Raw genomic sequence first — 20,125 nt, 5'->3', positions numbered from 1 at the left:
CTTAGATCAGTGATGAAAATAATGAATGTGGTCTCCTTGAACTCTCGCACAAACTTTACTCTGTTGTGCCTAAAAGATACTTTAATCAGCTAAGAGACTTTGGGGTTCATTGCTGTAAACTGATGGGGTGACAGCCCCACATCACCCTGCCGCTAATATAAGTTCCCTGCCTTTCCAGCCATGCATGCTTGCTGAAGGTGCTGCTACTGATAGTGTGAGAAAACAACTGCTTATGCTGCATATTATTCATTATATTTCTATTTTTCTGATCAAAATGATATTGTCAAAAAAGATACATTTCAGGTTTTATGATGAATTGGTTGCAAGTAGAACCAATAAGCACTTGAAACCAGGTTTTACTTTCTCCAGCAGCCCAGAAGAACATTTGTACTGGGCAGTCCCCTGCTGACTGGCCCTATTTCTTTGACCTGCTTCCCCTTGAATAGAATGATTTCTGTCCTTTTGCTGTTTTTTTATTACTGACCTAGAAATCTTTTGACTGCAACATGTTTTTTTAAATTTAATATGGTGTAAGAAACTTTCTGTGGACCACCAATTGCTGGGGTCATTGCAACAGCTGGGTGCCTGTTGCATTGCTTTACAGGGGCCTCACTGGCCCCCCAGGAAAACAGGTCAGCCCTGTTTCCTGACTAAGTGATCTCTGCCTGCAGCTCCTTTCCTTTCTGTGTACACGTGAAGACCTCTGTTGTGCTCTCAGCCAATCAATGGCCTCACTTTATTTTATGTTGTTATTGAAAACCACTGGAATTATGTGGTTGTGCCTGCAGCGGTCCTAGCGCAGTTATGGACTTGCCACACATGCTGCATATACACCATCTGCTGCATAATTTGCAGATTTCAACAAAACATGACTATTTTCTAGTCAAAACGGATCAAAAGTTACAAAAATAAGCATTGCTGTTGTGCGCACCAGAAAGCCATGCACTTGCAAAATGTTATCTGGTAACCAGTCAGCCTTTGAGTGCTCCATCCTGGTATTAAGCTGGAGATGGTGAAACATTTGCCCAGGGATATGCAGTGTCCTCAATTGTAAAAGCTGGTAGTAACTGTTTGAAGCACGAAAACAGGGGTTTCTTATATTCATGTAGTTTCAAAAGGGTACAAAAATAAGCCCTTTTTTGACATAACAAAGTTGTGTTTCTTTGTTTGTACCAAATCATCTCACAGCATAGACATTGTCTCTGCTGTGACATTTATTTCAAATAGGCACTCAAGTGTACACAAACTTCCAAACATTTTACTTCTCTCTTTAGGGCTTTATATCAGAAATCTTCCAGGGTCTTACAGCAAAGACACATACATTAAACACATTTATTAAACTATTCTGCAGGGGTGACTTTGTTGAAAAGTAGTTCTTCTGGTGGCGCATGGTGGGGACACAGGTAACTGGGATACACAGAATAGAAAAGACAAAGCTTCTACCAGAAGTGTGCCTGTGAAGGCTAGTTTTGGGCTGAGTACAGCATTCGTTGTATCTTTTACACATTACTGCGTACTCATCTCACTTGCGCTTTAGCTAATGATATACCTCTAGACGGACTATCTCTACGCTTCTGACTCTCTTGGGCAGCGGTGGAGCTCTAACATTCCTGAAACCGAAACACAAATAATATCTAAGTAATTATTGTATGACCATATGAAATAGCGACTCGCAAATTGCGCTAGATTGCGGGTCACAATTTGGGAGTCGCAATTTCAAATGCAAAACAGTGTCTGAGACACTAACTATGATTCCCAATGGGGTCGCAAAATGCGAGCCTTATCAATATTCAATACTGATTAAGAGATAACACTCCATTTTGGGAAATAATTAATCACCCATTCTTTTCAGATTATGACGTTCTATCTAGTGTATCTCCCTGCACTTACCACTTATCAGAATCAAACTTGGATATTAGAACTCACAGAACCAATCCATAATCATAGAGATTAGTGAAGCAGTGAGTGCAATTAGGAAATATGCACTAGGAAACACACCAGGCCCAGGTGGTGTACCAGTAGATATTTTTAAATCAAATCCGGACTTGTGGGCACCTCTTTTAACAAATGTATTTACGAATGTTACAGAAGGACAAATTCCCGATTCTTGGCGGACTGCCAGAAGGGGGACCGGCATTCACCATCTTGCTAAAGACCCATATCATTGATAGATTCTAGAATAACAATTCTCGGCAGAGTACTATTGGCTTGCCTGGAATCATGGGCTACTGAAAACAAGATTTTGTCAAAAATGCAATTTGCTTTATAGCACGTGTGGGGACAATAAATCAGTATTTATATTTCTACATGTTAGCTGGGAAATATGTAATGGCAAAAAAGGTTCCCTTCATTTGGCGTTCATATCTATCTAGCATATTCGATTAGGCAAATCACTCCAAACTTTGGATGCCGATGGACTAACGGTGAAGGTTCGTTTTGGCTTGCAGTGAGAAACAACTCATCAAATAAAATCCATTCATGGGGTGTGACAGGGCTGTATCCTTGCTTTTTTCCTATTTCTTCTATACATAAATAGAATATCCAAACATCTTTCAGTGGTAGGAAAGGATACACCCCGAATAGGTAGCCAACCTACTCCTATTTTATTATATGAGGAGGCCGCCGTGCTAATTTCTCTCACGGCAAATAGTCCACAAACCCTACTGGACTCCTTTTCTTCTTTCATAGGTAAACTGGATCTTAAGGTCAATCACTCTAAGTCCTTCATTATGACACATGGGACCCATAACACGAAATCAAAAACTTTACCCCTGGAGAAGGTGAATGATTTCAATTATTTAGGGATCCTCTTCAGCTCTTCCTTTAAATGAAATTCACTTCAGACTGCCACAGTGCACCAAATTAAAAGAAATATAGAGGCATTTTTTTTTAGATTTTCTCACAGACTGGGCCAGAAACCCATGAAAGAAATGATTCCTCTGTATAAAAGGACATGCATATCCGCAGGGCCATATGGAGCAGGCTTATGGTAGTATGCAAAATTGAGAATTCTTCATGGGCTAAATATTGCTTCCTTCGGAGGTTACTTATGGTTCCCCGGGGACCGCTAATATGATGTGCCATGAAGAACTAGACCTTACTTATCTGGAAGATACGCTGGGTCTTGCCCCACTCTTATTGTAGATCAAGGCATGGATAAACCCGGAAGCAGCCCTGGTTAGATTCTGCATCTCCAACTGTCTATCTTTAAATGGAGTTGCTCGAATCCCACAGGCTACGTATCTAAAAGAGACCTTTGAATTAATAGGAATGAAAGAGCTGCTTGATAATCCTTATCTGATTACCCCAAAAAGCAAAGAAGTAGTAAAATCCTGCTTTTTAAATTTCCGTTCGGAAAAAAGGCTCCAGAATGCCCAGTCCATGGTATCAATCACAAGACATGTATCGATTTCTACTACATCCAATCTAGAACCATACTTTGCCTGAGCTGTAAATACTATCTATCTCTGTTATCTTGCTCTTTTTAGATTTTGTATGATGCACTTTAATGTTGCATTTCAATGACAATGTACCAGGCTAACCCTGGGGGTTAAATCAGTGATTTGTGTGAGGACAGGACATAGCCTATTTAGTTGTAAGTGTGAGCCACCTCTCCCCCTTCCTGCCCAGGAAGGCTACCAGAATGCAGATGAATACAGATTAATCCTCTTTCACACCCAGCCCTTCCTGTGTTTGTGGCTGTCTAGAGGGAATGCAAAAAGTGTAGCTGTCACCCAGTCCAGAAGTGTATTGGAGACAGGCTGTCAGGCACAAAGAGCAGTAAGTACAGAGAGATGGACATTTTCTAAAAGTGCCATTTCTAAAATAGTCATGTTAAATCAAACTTCACGAGTTAGGAGGATGTACTATTACCATTCCAAATATATTAAACATGAAAAAGCTGCTGCTCTCTGATCAGGAATTATAGCTTAAAAGTATATTATGGAATTTCCAATGCTACCCTATGAAAGGGATAGGCCACTCAGTAGTGAAAAATGAACTAGGCTGTTTGTCACTACCAGGAAATGCAAAACATAAAGGAGCATGCCCTCCCTTTTACTTAAATAACACCCTGCCCTTAAGGTTACTTAGAGCCTATTTTAGGAGTGACTTGCACATAAGGCTCCCTGTTTTCCCTTTTTACCGATTTTTACAGATAAATACAGTCAGAAAACCATTTATTTTGTTGTCTGTATTTATTTTTAAATGTGGATGAAAACAGAAATTGGGTTGCTTTTTGAGTGATTTTAAATACTCTCTACCATGACTGCCAGGTCAATAGCTTTGTGGATTGATAGAGGGGTTAAACAAAAATTAAGTTTAGTAAAGAGGCTTAAACAGCAGTAGATATGCACAAGTTTGATAATGAAATTTACATATTCTCATATAATTTATTTATCTTCTGAGTGTGTTCACATACCTGAAACCCGGAAACCATGAATGCTTATTTATTGGTTAAATAAATGTCAAAACATACCAGTTTCAGCTTCATGTTTTTTACAAAACCTAAAATAAATACGGATAAATATAGACGGAAATGTCAAACAAATAAATACCTTAAAACCAGGAGCCCTACTTATATGTAATAAAAGGGAAGTTTAAGGCTTGCCAAGTAGTAAACTGCCCACACAGGCACTGCGGTGGCAGGCCTAAGGCAAGTTTGAAAGGGTACTTCTGTGGGTGGCACAATCAGTGCTGCGGCCCACTAGTAGCATTTGAAGCACAGGCCCTGGGTATGTGGTATACAACTTTACAAGGGACGTACCAGTACAACAAACGTGCCAATCAGGTATACATCAGTGTCATCATGTTCAGGGGAGAAGCTCATGCACTTTAGCACTGGTCAGCATTAATAAAGTGCTCAGAGTCCTAAGGCCAACAAAAAGAATAAAGTAAAAATGAGAGGCAAAAGGCAGAAAGTTGGGGGAAGGACCACCCTAAAGATGACAGGTCTAACAGGCACAAACAGAAACAAGCAATAGTACATTATCCTCGCACACCCACATGCTTCATAGGGGACATGTTGGGTTTGGAGGAAGTTCTCAGGGCCCAACACCCTTCCCCAGTGCTCTCTGATGGGACTACCCATGACAATTATAAACCCAGAAACTCCCGTATTCGACCAGTAAGACTTTCTTGACTCTGTTTTCAGGCCGTTATGTGTGCAACCTAGGCCTATCATGACAAACATAGCGTCTCCAATAATGCAAGCAAATTGTTAAACCCCCAGAATCCCTCAACCCTCTCTTACAGAAATCAAGTAACATTGCCAGCAACCTCTCGTTCCCTTTCCTACAGCTTGTCAGTCTCACCTCTGGACACAACATCATACTTCAGGGGAGGAGTATAGCCGTGGAATAGGTTTTTTTTACGGGGTTATATATAGCACAAACTTGCCCCAAGGCATCCGAGCGCTTTACATAGCACCGTTGGGTTACATGAGGACGCATTCATTTCTATTTTTTTTTAGGCACGGGGAGATGAAGTGATTTCCCCAGAATCACAGGATGTTCAGCGTCATGGCCGAGACTCGAACCCAGTTCCCCAGATTCGAGGTTGACCGCCCTGGCCGTTGGCCGTTAGACCAACTCCTCTCCCCTTTGATGTGGGACCTATCCCCTGCACAGGCTGTTCCTTCCTGGACACATTTATAGGAAGGGGGAGGAAGGTGTGTACACGGGAAATGGAAATTATTTTCAGCAATGTGTTTTTGTTTCCGAATTATTCAAAGAGTGCCTCTGTTAATAATAACTTATTTTATAGCGCTTCACATATCACTTCTGCTGTTTCTATTCACTGTACATAGAATAGCAGCTGTCACTGCTATGCAATTGTATCCGCACTTGTCAAGAAGGAAGGTTGTCTAGCGCATGCGCTTGAGCCAGCAGAGCGTCCTGTTTTCGAGCCCTGGTGTCTTCAGAGCATGCACTAACTCGGGGATGTTTCGATTTAAAGGATGCGCTGAAACACAGACCCCTCCCGCGCCAGTGCGGTGCAGAACATGGGATCATGAGACGGCCTCAGGACAGCCCCAGCAGAGGAGAGCAGACTCTCTCAATAAGCGAAAGCAGCCCCGCAGCACATTGTGTGGTGGAAACCAGTCAAGATGCACAGGAGCAATGCCCATCAATCACCGCTCCATCTCACACAATGAAGGCCTGGGCGGCTGATTGAAGTCACATCTACCAGTGACCGCTGATGGAGGGCAGACATGAGTGCAGCTCATCTGCTTCTTGCCTGACCTCATGACTTACAGCCCACGTTTCCCATACACGAGCCAGCATCAGGAGTAACTCCCGGGCTGCTGCGCTTCTAACACAGCAGCATCTCTGCGCTGGAAGAGAGAATGAAGAGGATATGTCAATAGTTGCAGTGAGATCCTTAGAGTGAGTTTGAGTCACAATGTGTGTACCAATGGGAGTATCCCTAGTGAACAGGAAAAGCAAGTCCAGTGGGTTCGGCTAGTTGTACAAGACTGTGTTCTTTGCTGTAATGGCCATCTTGCTTTGTGGTTTGTATGTTCAAACAGGAAACACATAAAGGCCCCATATGTCATATACCAGAGACACAGGCACACATGCATTCAGTCAGACAAAACACATGCTGGCACATGTAATGTTATGGGGTTTTATACAGCGCACATTCACCAAAGGTTTCTTGTCGCTTAGAGGGGGCAACCTGAACCAACACAACATCCTGCAGACACTAATGGACATGGATGGGCTGATGACTGGGGTTATTTACAAGCATGAATAGATCGATAGGTGTGGGTGCGTACAATGGTGTGCGTGCAGATGGGTTATTGCGGTTGTATAGTTAGATGGCTCCCAGTATTGGTGGACGGCGGTTATATGGGTGTGGGCTGATGGAAACATACGCGGGCAAGAATGGCTGGACATATGCTTGGCAGAGAGAGAATGAAGGACAATGGGGATAAGTGGGTGGATGTATAGGTGTAGACAGATATGTGTGGAGGGGTGAATGAAGGCCTGAGGTAACCGATGAGTTCCTCCTTGGGTATATATGTGAGTAGAATGGTGGATGGAGGTTGACTGTGGGTTAATAGATGGTTGGAGAGGTGTAGCGAAAAGGATTCCTGGATATGACCGCAAAAATAAACAATTACAAATTACAGTGGTCTACTAGTGAACAGTGAGTATGTTATGAACAAGAATTCCAACTCTGATCTGACACTGGGACAGACAAACAAGAGCATACCTTGTGGCTCCACAAAACCAACCTGACCATCATTCCAGGCTTTACTGCCTTGAGTCACAGCCATGTCCTGTGCACGTGTCCTGCACCTCTCCAAAAACTGCTAGTGATAACACAGTGATCTAACTTGTCTGCAACTTATCCCTTCACAAAGAATAATCATCGAAGATTTATTTTTGTAAGATACCAAATGACCCCTTATAAAATTAAAATGTATATGCACAAGGACTTCCTTTTTAACACTTTATTATTTTATCAAATATGTATGACTCACAGCAGTACAACAGTATACACTACTCCAATATTGGGGGAAAAAATATCATCAGGATGCCAATCCGTGTGTGTGATAGCGTTACAATTGACATAAGCTCTGTTAAATAGTCAACCCAACATTTCAGCGTCCATTTTGTTTTCCCCTAGGGTATCAACTTGGCCCTTTGCAACAAACCATCTGCCCGGTCCCGTCCTTTTCCCCCGACCCATGTCCATCAGCCTCCCAGAGTTGTCGCCATTAAGCATTATTGTTACTGGCTACTTCATCTGACACCCTGTTACCCAAGTATATTCGCAGTGGTTGCCAGATATCCTTTGGCCTAGATGTAACAGGTTGCAGTGTAGCATACAGTTCACTATTGGTGTCACAATACATTTATTTATTTATTTATTTATTTATTGAAATTTATAACGCGCAACAGCTACCCTCAATGGGTTTCCCGGCGCAAGGGATAGACTCAAGAAGAAGGCAGACCATATGAGAAACAACACCCTAAATCCTCAAAGCAGCACAGATCATTGAAAAAGTATAGTTTTCAACTTTTTTCTGAAAGCAAAATAATTTGTTTCCATTTTTAAAGAAATGGGTAGGGTATTTCAATATTTGGGGGCAAGATGTGAAAAGGCCCGTCCCCCCATTCTAGTAAGCTTAAAACGAGGAATAACAAAATCGCAATTGGCAGAAGATCTGAGAGTGCGGCTGGGCCTATCAGAGTGGACCAAACTTTGTAGATATCTTGGTGCAGAGCCTTGCTTGATTTTAAAAAGATAGCATAAGGCTTTGAAATTGATGCGACTAGGGATCCGAAGCCAGTGTAGATCACGCAGCGCCTGAGTGGCCGATTGTCTTCTCGGAATGTTACAAAGAAGCCTGGCTGCTGAATTTTGGACCACCTGAAGTCTGTTAACAGTGGCCACATCAGCACCAAGATAAAGGACATTTCCGTAGTCCAGGCGGGATGTAACTAACGCCTGGACAACGGTTCGTCTGGTGGAGGAAGGCAGCATCCAGAGAATTTTCTGGAGCCATCGCAAGATGGCAAAGCAGATGGCGGCCACCTTAGTGGCCTGCTGTCGCATGGAAAGTTGGTCGTCAATGATAAAGCCCAGATTGCGAACCACAGAAGATGGCTGGGGAAGAGATCCCATTTCCTCAGGCCAATGTTGAGGGCCCCATAAATCCTTATGTTTTCCCAGGATAAGAATTTCGGTTTTGTCACCGTTTAGTTTAAGAAGATGGCTTTGCATCCACTCCGCTATACGTGACAACCCGACTTTCAGAACCGAAATGTCATTACTCTCGCAGCTGGAAAGGGAAAAGACAATCTGAGTGTCGTCGGCGTATGAAAAGATAGTTAGCCCTGCGTCCTCAGCAATAGAAGCCAGGGGTCTAACATATATATTGAACAACAAAGGGCTCAGTATAGACCCCTGGGGGACACCATACGCCGAAGAACATGTGGAAGAGGTGGCTTTCACGGAGAAGACCTGGAATGAGCGCTCACTTAAAAAGGAGGCAATCCAGGCCAGCGCAGGGCCATCTATTCCTAGGGAACACAGAGAGTCCAAAAGAATGGATCATTCTGCGGAGCCATTGTTCGAGTGTAGGAGTGCTTTTGCGGCCCCAGTGTAGTGCCAGTTCTCTCTTAGCGAGAAGTAATGCTATACCTACATACCTTCGCATTGCTTTTGGAATGTCCGCGGTGTAGCCCAATGGAGATGGGTTGAGGTCTGTCATTTGCTACAGTTTCGTGAAGATTTGTACCCAGTATCCCGCCACTCTGCTGCATGTCCATGTCATGTAAATGTGCTCAGCCATTAGGGTTTGACATATGGGGCAGTTCGTCGTGCGGGATGGATCTATGTGCGCCATCTTAACCGGTGTCTTATATACCCTGTGTAGGTATTTATAATGTACCAACTTGTGCCTGTAATTGCCAGAAACCGGACAGGTATATGTACATCACGCTTTCCACACCGTATCTGAAATGGGATGTCCCAGATCTACATCCCAGGCACCCGGGATCTTACCATCACGTGTCAACATGTGTTCCAGGCCTGCCCTGTATAGTCTGGCCACTAATCTGTCCCCGTCGGAGTCCAATATCAATAGTTGTAAAGGCGTAAAGATAGCTGGTGCTAGTGTATAGGTGGATTGTCGGCTCCGCAGTGCATTTCTAAGCTTGGCCAATACTAACAGGTCCATGAACCAAGCACCAGCAAAGCGGTGATCCTCCGTTCGTGAGAGGGTCCCCCCCCCCAGGGAATAAGTCCCCAAATGTGCGCAGTACGTATCGCAACAGCATGTGCCTCACCATTGACTCTGACCTGATTGTGCACAAGGACTTCTGGGGCGAATCAGTCCTACAACCTATAGGCTGCCCCTCATTTTCTCTGGACCACATCTCTATGATCGAGCAAATCTGAACCAGTCCCCAATAGAAAGTGTGTTTAACACCAAGTGTTGGAAGAACATTGAGAACATTTGGAGATCAACTATAGATGTAGAAGGTACAAGCACTCAGAATCCAAACAAAGAACCACAGATTCAAGAAAGAGCTATTGACCAAACTTTTTAGGAAAGCTGTCAACTAGAAAAGCTGATTGCAGACCACCTTTTGGACAGAGGGTGCAGTATAAATGTTATTATTCACTCATTTATTACCAAAACGAGCCGAAAACATCAGGCCCTAGCACATATAGCACAGCGCATTATCTCAATGATAGCCACTGTATAACGCTGATGTAATTTTTCAGGTCTGGTGGATCAGTGGACTAATGCATCAACTCCAGGTATTTGTGTTTGACCTCATGCTTACATCTTCAAATCCTGGAAGATCCACTCAGCTTTTCATAGTCAGAGGTCGATAAAAGGAGTACCATTGAGATAGAATAAACATCTAATATTCTGCACCAAGATACTCCAAGGGGTGAACATGTGCTGTACAAATGCATGTGCTGTGTTATGTACCCTGAACATAACCCAGTAAGGGGCCTGAAATAGATTATTGGCCCAATTTAGAGTTTGGCAGACACGGCACTCCGTCGCAAATGTGGCGGAGTACCCTGTCCTCCAAACCTTTGGTCTGCCTTCCTCATTTAGACATGTGCACACTATAGGTATGCTGAGACAGAGCCCCTGTTGGCTCTATCAACGGAATACTTCCTCTGACGGCCCAACAGAGTAGGGTCTGTCTGAAGGCCCGACAAAGATGGGGCTGTGGAGGAAGGGAGTTTAGGGTGAAAAGTATGATGCCTTTTTTTACTGTCCATCACTGCAAGGAAAAACTTGATGTTGAGAAACAGAAAATACAGAAATGACCCCCACGTCTTGGGGAAAACTCGCATGGTGTAGGGGTTATTAGTTTTCTATTTTTCAAATGTAAAACAAAAAACCTTTAAAAATATGCTTGCCAGCCATCATGGCTGATGGCACCATCTTTCAAACTTTTCCTACATTGCCAGGAACTTCCATGACAGCAGTTCCTGTCAAAGTAGAGATTCTGTGAGGCTGGCGGACATCTAAAAAACTTTGCTGGCAGAGGTCCCTCGGGGTGGAGGAGCTACTATCCTCCATCGAGAGGGAGGCAAACTGATTTGGTGGTTAGTCAAATTCAAGTAGAGCTTTGTAAAAAACGTTGCGTCATTCAACGTCAAAATAATTGAATTGATATTTGGCAGCAGCAAGCTGTCCATTACTATATTTTGATTCAAACTTCTAAGGTTGATGCTACAATTTACCTTCTGCCTTGTATCCCTTTATATGATATCTAGCACTAATGTAACGCAAGATGCCTATCTCGTCATCCCTTTATCCCTCAGGTGGATATCCCCAGGCTGACGTGCTCCTTCTGGCCAAGTTTCTTCGCATAGCATATTTGGCACAGAGGCACACATGTACCCTTATTTCTCTGTATTCAGTAGGGTTCATTCTTTGGGTCAATTCTTCTTAGCTTCCTTATCCTCCATGCTTTCAATGCACAAAACACAGTCGGCCACTGATCCCCTTATCTACACATGTGACATGCATCCTATGTGAATCCCTGCAGACCCTGGCCAAATGACCTTGCTTTACTTACGGCAATCCTCATCACATGCAAAAAATCCTTTGAAATCCACAGCATGTGCTGGGCTTCTGCACCGAAAACATCCCATAAAAAGGAATCTTTTTTTCTGTGCAGTGCATGTCTTAGTTGTACCCAACACTTTTTCTGGGCCACCCCTCTCTTTTGACTGTCCTTCCTCAGACACTTGCTCAGATTATCTTTCTTATAGACCATCTTAACATTGCTCTACCTCCTTGAGACAATTGGTTCCATCATTGTCATGCGGTAGTCTTATTCCTCTAGTATTGTTACTATTCCAATGGCCTCTTGCGGCACTGGATTCCGTGTTGTCCATAGTTTGTCCAGGATCTTCTTGTTATTGCATTGGACTACCAGTTGGTCCCTTATCATCGGCCACACCCCCAAAGTCATATTTGACGACGAACTCTCTTAGTCTCACAATTAACTAATCTGCTATTTCACAGCATTTTGGGGTTGAGAGCAGAGTTCATAGCGTTGGGATGCCTCCGGGTAACCATGCGCTCTAGAAATGTCTTTTCATTCATTCATATCCATGTCTTCCTATTTTCACTGATTTACCAAAGTGTCTCCAATCTTTGCTTTCTCACACACATTTGCAGAGACGGGGGCGTAACACAGGCCCCCGCAGCCCCCGCGGTGTGGGGGGCCCCGTGGTCCTGGGGGGCCCCCTCGGCAGAGAAGTGTTATAATAATGATAATGGCCTGCCGCCCATGCACTCCAATTGCTGGCTCTCTGCACGGGCGACAGGCCAGTATTAAAACGGGCCCTAGGCCTCAGAGACAGAGGCTAGGCATGCGCAGCTGCAGTGATGCACGCACGTTCAAAATTTGTGCGCCGACTGCGCGCCATTAGCAGTGGTCTGCAGGGTTGGGAAGGGTAGGTAATGCACGCAGTGTAAACTGCACATGCAACGGCCCCAGTCGTCTGAGCCTGCCCCCCATGGACGCTTCCAAGCAGCCAGCCTGCAAGCAACTAAGTAAAGTCACGTCTCCTTCCATCTCTCCTCAGGTAAAAAGCTTTCCTCTATTTATTCTGGCCAGGTGTGCAGTGAATATTCTAGATTAAAAGGGTGGTATTTTGCCAAATAATCCGCGCCCAAGCGTATTAATTATTTTAAGCCAGTCTTGTGCTCGGACTAAGATTTTTTTTTTTTTTACTTCTGGGGACACTTCTAAACGGGAACTTGTTAAGCAAGAACAGAGCGTTTTTATGCTTTGCAACAGAATCGTTCACCAGTTTGCAGTAAAAAAAAAACCCTGTTTAATGTTTTTGGTAAAGATTTGCGTTATGTGGCACATTTACCTCCACTCATATTCATTCAGGGTGTACCTTCGTTATGTAATTTGTTTTATTCAGTGAATTATTCGGCTTCAACACCTACGTCTCAGGTCTCAAGTTTCTGCCTGTTGATGGGAGGCGGCTTGGATTTCAGCGCTGGGCCTATAATACAAATTAATTCTGTTTATTCGACCCCATAAACCACAGACTCGGATTGATAAAGTGGGCAATCGGCCGATTGGCCTCTGGCGAGGCCAGTTGGTGGGCCATTTTTTTTTTTTGCCTACCAAGGACTCCGCCCCTAGTGCACAACGAGAAAGGCTGTTGTTTGTTACTTCTTTAACAAACATATCCGGAGTCTGAACCCATCCACGTGAAGTCAGACCAGTGGGCTATGTCGGAGACAGAATGAAAATGGTCTGCTCCATCTGTCACAGCAGAGGTGTGCCTGCTGTCTGGATTCCTCCAGGTGTGAAAGAGGCCCCAAGGAGCTGCTGCTGGGAAGCCTTTAGCACTTGCTTTGCAGGAGACTGCCACAGGGTAGAGGAGTGGTGGGGATGGCGAAGGCCAGTGAGGGAGCTCCTCAGTTTATTTTTGTCCCTCTCCATGCAACAGGCAGTGATAAATCAGTTTATGCTCTTCTTCTTTGTCTGTAAAACCTCAATTACTGCAGACAGCGGGGACAGGTGTGACATTGGTTGACTTTGATACTGGGAAACAAGGTTTAAGTCCCAGCTTCTGCTCAACTTCCTGTGATTCTGGGCAAATCTCTTAATCTACATGAACCTAAAGAAGTTACTCTAATGTGTTATGGGGTGCTCATGTAAGGTGCTCCAGTGCCTCTGGGCCAAGTTCTTGCTATATAAAACTGCATGTTAGGAAAGTGACACTTTTTATTTTTTGCAGTTACACATTAGCATCATTTCCTTTCCCACATCGTACATGTGATGCGAACAGCAAGCAAAACAAACAAGCATTTGCAATGCAATAGGTCTCGCACTGGTGAAAGTTAGAGCTACTGGCGATGTAAATGGCAATGTTTCCTACTTATGTTTTTTTTCTGCAGTCGAGTGGTTGTGGGTATGCATGAGCGATTTGATGTTTACAATCAGCAGGTTTGAAAACATCTAAACAAAAAGCAAGCTAATAAAGTGGATGGATCAGGAGGCAGAAAGTGAAACCAAAAAACCTGGATTAATCACAGCTTCCGAGCGTAAGTAAATTGTGTGATATGAGGCAAATATTTTATTTTACTGATAACACCCAAACCTGGCTGCAGCGGCAGCTAGACAGGTGGCATTTGTAGAGCGGGTGAGGTGGTTACTCCTCTAACTAAAGACAGACTGCAAACAATCACATCCCTCAAAATGAGAGCTAGTTCTATAAAGAATAATAAAGACACCGCTTTTGTCCAGGGCAGGGGTACTCATAGTACGGGCCCCAGCGGCCCGGCAAGCCTTTCTTGGCGGCCCGCAGACCTTGCAGACATCGTACCGATGTTTTTTGTTTTTTTTAACAGTGTCATGTCAGCAAACAGACTCTGCTCTGTGGGGGCCGGGCGATTCAAGCAATAGTCCGAGTGGAGCTGCTGGGGCGCTAAGAGGTGAAATACAACAAAGCCTCGTTATCATGCAAATGGTCTCTTAAAGACCTGTGAAGTACTCGGGTGGGGCTGTGTGTGTGCCCTGGAAGGGAAGCTGCCTCAGCTGCCACACAAGCAGAGGGGGGGGAGGCGGGGGGGGAGGTGACAAAGAATGACAAGAGAACAGCAGGGTGTGAGAGTCGGGTCAGGGGACAGAGGGCGACAGAGGGCAGTAGGGAGAGACAGAAACAGACAGAGACAAATAGAGATAGAGACTAACAGAGACAGGGACAGACAGAGACAGATAGGCAGAGACAGGGACAGACAGATAGAGGCAAAGAGACAGACGGAGAGGGAGACGGAGAGGGAGGGCGACAGAGAGAGAGGGAGACGGAGAGAGAGAGGGAGGGAGACGGGGAGAGGGAGGGAGACGGGGAGAGGGAGGGAGACGGGGAGAGGGAGGGAGACGGAGAGGGAGGGAGACGGGGAGAGGGAGGGAGACAGAGGGAGGGAGACAGAGGGAGGGAGACTGAGAGGGAGGGAGACTGAGAGTTGACAAAATGTTTCATATCTGATCTAGTAGACAAGGCAAACAGCTTTGGCACCGGGAGACTATTCAGCGAGACTTGTTAAGAGCCATGGTCGAGAGTCACTGTGTACAGAGCCATTAAGTGCACCAAAAACATTGGAGAGCGAGTGCAATGTATGCTGCGCTACAGGAAGGAGAATGTGCAAAGTTATCACCAGGAAAGGCAACACTGTAATAGTAAAGCAAGTATTATAGAACACCAAAAAGAGAGGGAGTTCAATCGCAAATACAACAGGTGGAATCACATTACCAGAATTTGCATGAGCTTCATCTAGAAATAATTGTACTTCTTTAAAGCGTAAACTTGACCGTATATATTGTAGCGCTTTAAATGAGCACCAGTTAAATTATGTAGAGTTTCAGACACTGGTAGATTACGTGATTTGCCGAGAATCAAAGGCTGTTGAGGCCACGCCTCAGACTAGAACCTCGGTCCCCGGTTTCAAAGTCGGCAGGCCTGGCCATAAGGTCACATTCTCTACCTGTATGAAATAAACATAAGAAATTATTTTCTTACTTTTATTGCCTACTACATTATAATATGTAATCCTTCCACTTAAAGCTTTATAACTCAGGCATTAGTCCACGAGAGAGTCAATGTAAGTCACTAAGCAGCGTGGTTGCAATTGGTGACAGACTGATGCAAACAAGGAAATTTCACAAGGCCGTGAGGGATGATGGCATCACGCGGGGCTTCAATATTCAGCGTCCTCTAAAACCGAAACTCCTGTGATACTAGTATTCACTCTGCTGCAGTCCCTCTGTTATGATAACTAAGGGCTGTAAAAAGGTAAGCCAGACATGCGCCTTACAGAGCCTCGCTTTTGCTTACGATGCAATAATGAACAGAACGAGGTCAATTAATCAGGGATGGTTTACAGTGCTACCAATACAATACATTGTAAACGTATGCAAATTAGAGCTATAAGGCAGAAGCCGCTGCTGAAACAAAAAATGGGGGGGGGGGGGTTCAATACAAAGCTGAAAGAGGTCTCGACCTCGGAGGGTGGTGGGGTGGGCAAGTGACATGGGTGAGATGGTGTTGGGCACAGCACGGGAAATGGGGGAGAAGAGTCATGGACAAAAAAATGAATGCTACCGTGTGCAGTGAAACCCGTGCTCATGTAAATCGGTCGAGATCGCTTTCTATAAAACTGCAACAAACAAACATCAAAGCGGCCGTGCGGCCGCGAAAGTGAAAGTAATAGCGGTCAAGCGCGGCGCGCGCGACCGCACACATGCACTGTAGCTCTAGGCTGGCCTGGTAGCACTTTTTGGAGCCCTCTCAATAAGTCTCGCCAGACCAGCGCATGCGCTGGGTCAGGCGAGACCTAAAAAACAGATGCATCTTTCACCAGCCTCTAAGCATTGGAGGAGTTGGGCCTCTTAAGTACTGCAAAAAATAAAATGAATATCAAAAAAGCCTTGGGTGAGTGTAAAAGGCAGTCAAGGTCTATGCCATGCCAGGTCATGTTTCCCAGCCAACATTAATCAAAACATCGACAGCACATTTCTGGTTAAAAAAACAAATGAAGTGAGTTCCTTGTATGTTTGATAATTCTGTGCTTCCAAAGTTTATTTTTTCATTTGGAATGTTAATTTCCTATTTAAGTACTGGCCCTACAAGCTTTAAAATACTTTTATCACCACAAATGTCATATTCCACTATACTAATTCACCACTAATCCCTTATGGGTCCCAGAGTAGCGTGCTACTCGCCAAAAAAGCACTTAAACACCTCATCAGATGTAAGCAAGCATTATATAAGTGCAAACCTTTTTTCCCTCTTCTATCCCTCCGCTACCTTTCTCTATCCACCTGAATAACACATCCACCACTCAAACCACTTTCATATTTCACTATGCTAATCTTCAACACTAATCCTTTGTTGGGTTCCGGAGTAGCGTGCTACTCACCAGTAAAGCGCTTCAACACTCCATCAGGGTTACAAGCGCTATATAAATGCAAACCTTTTCCACCTCTCCCCAACCCTTCTCAATCAAAATAACTCACTAACATATCCACCACTGAAACTACTTTCATATTTCACTATACTAACTCAACACTAATCCTTATGGGTTCAAGAGTAGTGTGCTACTCACCCAAAAAAAAGTGCTTTAGCACCCAATCAGAGGTAACAAGCGCTATATAAATACAAACCTTTTTCCTCTTCTATCCTTCCACTATTCTTCCGAATCCAAATAACTGACTAACCTATCCACCACTTACAATTTACTTGCATGTTTCACTATACTAATTCAACACTAATCCTTTATGAGTCCCGGAGTAGCGTGCTACTCACTGAAAAAGTGCTTTGACGCCTCATCTGGGGTAGTGAGCACTATATAAATACAATTACAATACAATCATGTGAGTCTGGCATGCAGCTCCGCGTGGCACCTTGCGCACACTGAAAGCCATCCCATATTACAGGTAAAATAAAAAACAATTTGAACTCTTAACTAACCCTCCACACAAAGATTGTCCTTTCAGACTTATCAACTGCCTTGGGAAATGTTGGTTGGAAATCCTGGCTTGATCTACGTGTCGCCAAAGGCAAAGATGGAGTGTGCTATGGAAATGTCCAGATGTGTACTATGCACAGTTGTTTGCCTTAGTGTCTGGGTAATCCTCCTTCATTTATTGGGGTCATTTCGGCTGCACTGTGAACAGCATGAAATTATCAGGTCACCTTTGCTTGGAAAATTATGTAAACTTCTTCCAATGGGCTAGATTATATTAGGCATACTAAAGGTCCTTTAAGATGCATACAAATTTCTGAATATAGAGAGTGTATACTTTTTGGGGATTGCTTGACCGTGCAGTGTTTTGTTTTGTGGTTTGTTTTGGCCATCATTTACATTTTACTTTATTTTTGTATTTACTAACCCTTTATTTAAGTTAAATTACTTACTGTGCATTGAAAGTACTTCTGGGACCCTCATGTCATTGATCTGTCTCAGTTCTGAGTGTAATATTGATTTTACAAACCATACAAAAAAAGAATGAATAGGATAATAGTGTCAGCCAAAAGAGGACATTTGATGCACAACAGGTTTAAGGGATTGAGTGCATATGGGTGCCACTTTTAACTCGCGAAGATTTACAGAGTGTCCAATTCTTTCCATTTGCGAAGCTTGCAGTTTCCCATTTCAATCCTGCAAAGTTTGTCTCTGCATAGTGTAATCATTTTTACTACATAGCAATATATTTTTCACTTTCAACAAAGCTAGCAAAGATGAAAAATGTGTCTGCGAGTTTACCTTTTGTAGATCTTTTTAATGTGTAATGGCATTGCAGAGGGGAAGATACAGGCCAATATCTCCGAAGGTTTTGCTATGGCTTAATTTTGTAGTACTCCTGGCTTACTCTTGAATTCTGTGAGCAAGGCAGGAGCAAGCTCGGAACAGTCTTCCTTATGTCTACTATTCATGAGTACGATAGGAGTACTATATGTGTAAGTCGCACCCATGTCCTGCAAATCGTTTGTGAATTGGCTCATGAAGCTCAATTCACACACGGCCTGATTCACAAAAGGTTTGTAACGAGTAGGTATGAAATATTCTTGCAGTACTCCTGGCTTACTTCCGAATTTCATTAATAAACCAGGAAAACTCCTGGCTTACTCTTGGAATTCAGCCCCAAGAATACACACCATTTTCTGGGCCCCTCCTACGACATCAGAACCCATTGCCTGTAATACCACCTGAAGCCCTACCCAACCTACAAAGGCTGACTTGGTCCTGCACTCATTTGTCACCTCCTAATAGCTGGTGGTGAATCGAAGCAGATTAATCCACAGAAGGAAGGCTCCGCATGTTGTTTTGGACCAAGTAATTCCCAGTTCATGTGTTAATTCACATTTTAGGGACCAGTACTCAGAACCGCAGGATTTAAATCTGGATATATCGTCAGGAATCCCTCTTTCTGGCTAGACGGTATCCTGGCATCTTAATCCAAACCACTTGTAATTGGGGGCCCAATGTTTCCTTTGATTTAAACCGATTCATTTTCTCTGCACCATTTTTGGTGAAATATTGAATTGGCTTCCCCTGAGTGCCTACCCAATGACCCTTAACTGCTGCATGTTCTGCTTTTATAACCATAGCGAGAAATACAACTTTAGCATTCAAAAGAGATTTCTAAATATTTTAATCTTGAAGAGAAATATTAGTGGATCTTTTTTAGCAGGAAGAAACTCAAAATAGACAATAAAGTAAGATGAGATGATATAGAAAACCTAAGTGTTACCTCAATTTATGGTACCATGCCCACCTTCCGGCTCGAGAGTAACAAGCTATTTGCCTATACTATTATGGTTTCAGAGAGAGGTTTTCGAAACCTACAATCAAGAGCTTGATCCTGGCATGAAATGCCTTAATAATTGCATACAAATGAAATTTCCTCCCTAAAGAATATGGTATCTATCTATCTATCTATCTATCTATCTATCTATCTATCTATCTATCTATCTTAGTTGTCTGGATACCGATTGCACCCAAAGTGCTATCCTCATAGTGGCGGAAGGCTACCTCCTTCACCAGGAGCTAAGCAGTACAACGGCGTTGGTGGCAGTTTACTGTGTAGTGATCAGTAGTTGTGAACAGGTCCTTTTAACACTGTGCCATTGGAGTGAGGCCTACAGGCTCACTCACTTATTTGAAAGTTCACTGTGCTTGACTCACCCTTGACCTACTTTAGGTAGATGTGTAGTGCTGCGCAGGAGTAGTGACTCTGCTCTAGATGTGTGTATGTCTGGGAAGAGTACAGTACATGGATTTGTGTATGCTGCTGCCTGCTGTACCTGTTATTGTTTTAACAGTCACTTTAAAATATTTGCACCTTCATACACAAACCAAAGGGGCATTGGTTGACTTAACTGGTTTGATTTTTGTATGCTGCTGTGCTCGTTATTGTGTAACCAGTCACTTTGAAATATTTGCACCTTCATGCACAAACCAAAGGGGCACTTGTTGAATAAACTGGTTTGATTTTTGTATGCTGCTACCTGCTGTACTTGCAATTGTTTAAAAAGTCACTGTGAAATATTTGCACATTCATGCACAAACCAAAGGGCAATAGTCTGATTAAGCTGGTTT

This window comes from Triturus cristatus, chromosome 8 (assembly GCF_964204655.1).
Source record: "Triturus cristatus chromosome 8, aTriCri1.1, whole genome shotgun sequence".
NCBI lineage: Eukaryota > Metazoa > Chordata > Amphibia > Caudata > Salamandridae > Triturus > Triturus cristatus.
The sequence above is the reverse complement of the archived record's forward strand: the minus strand, read 5'-3'. Positions refer to the sequence as shown.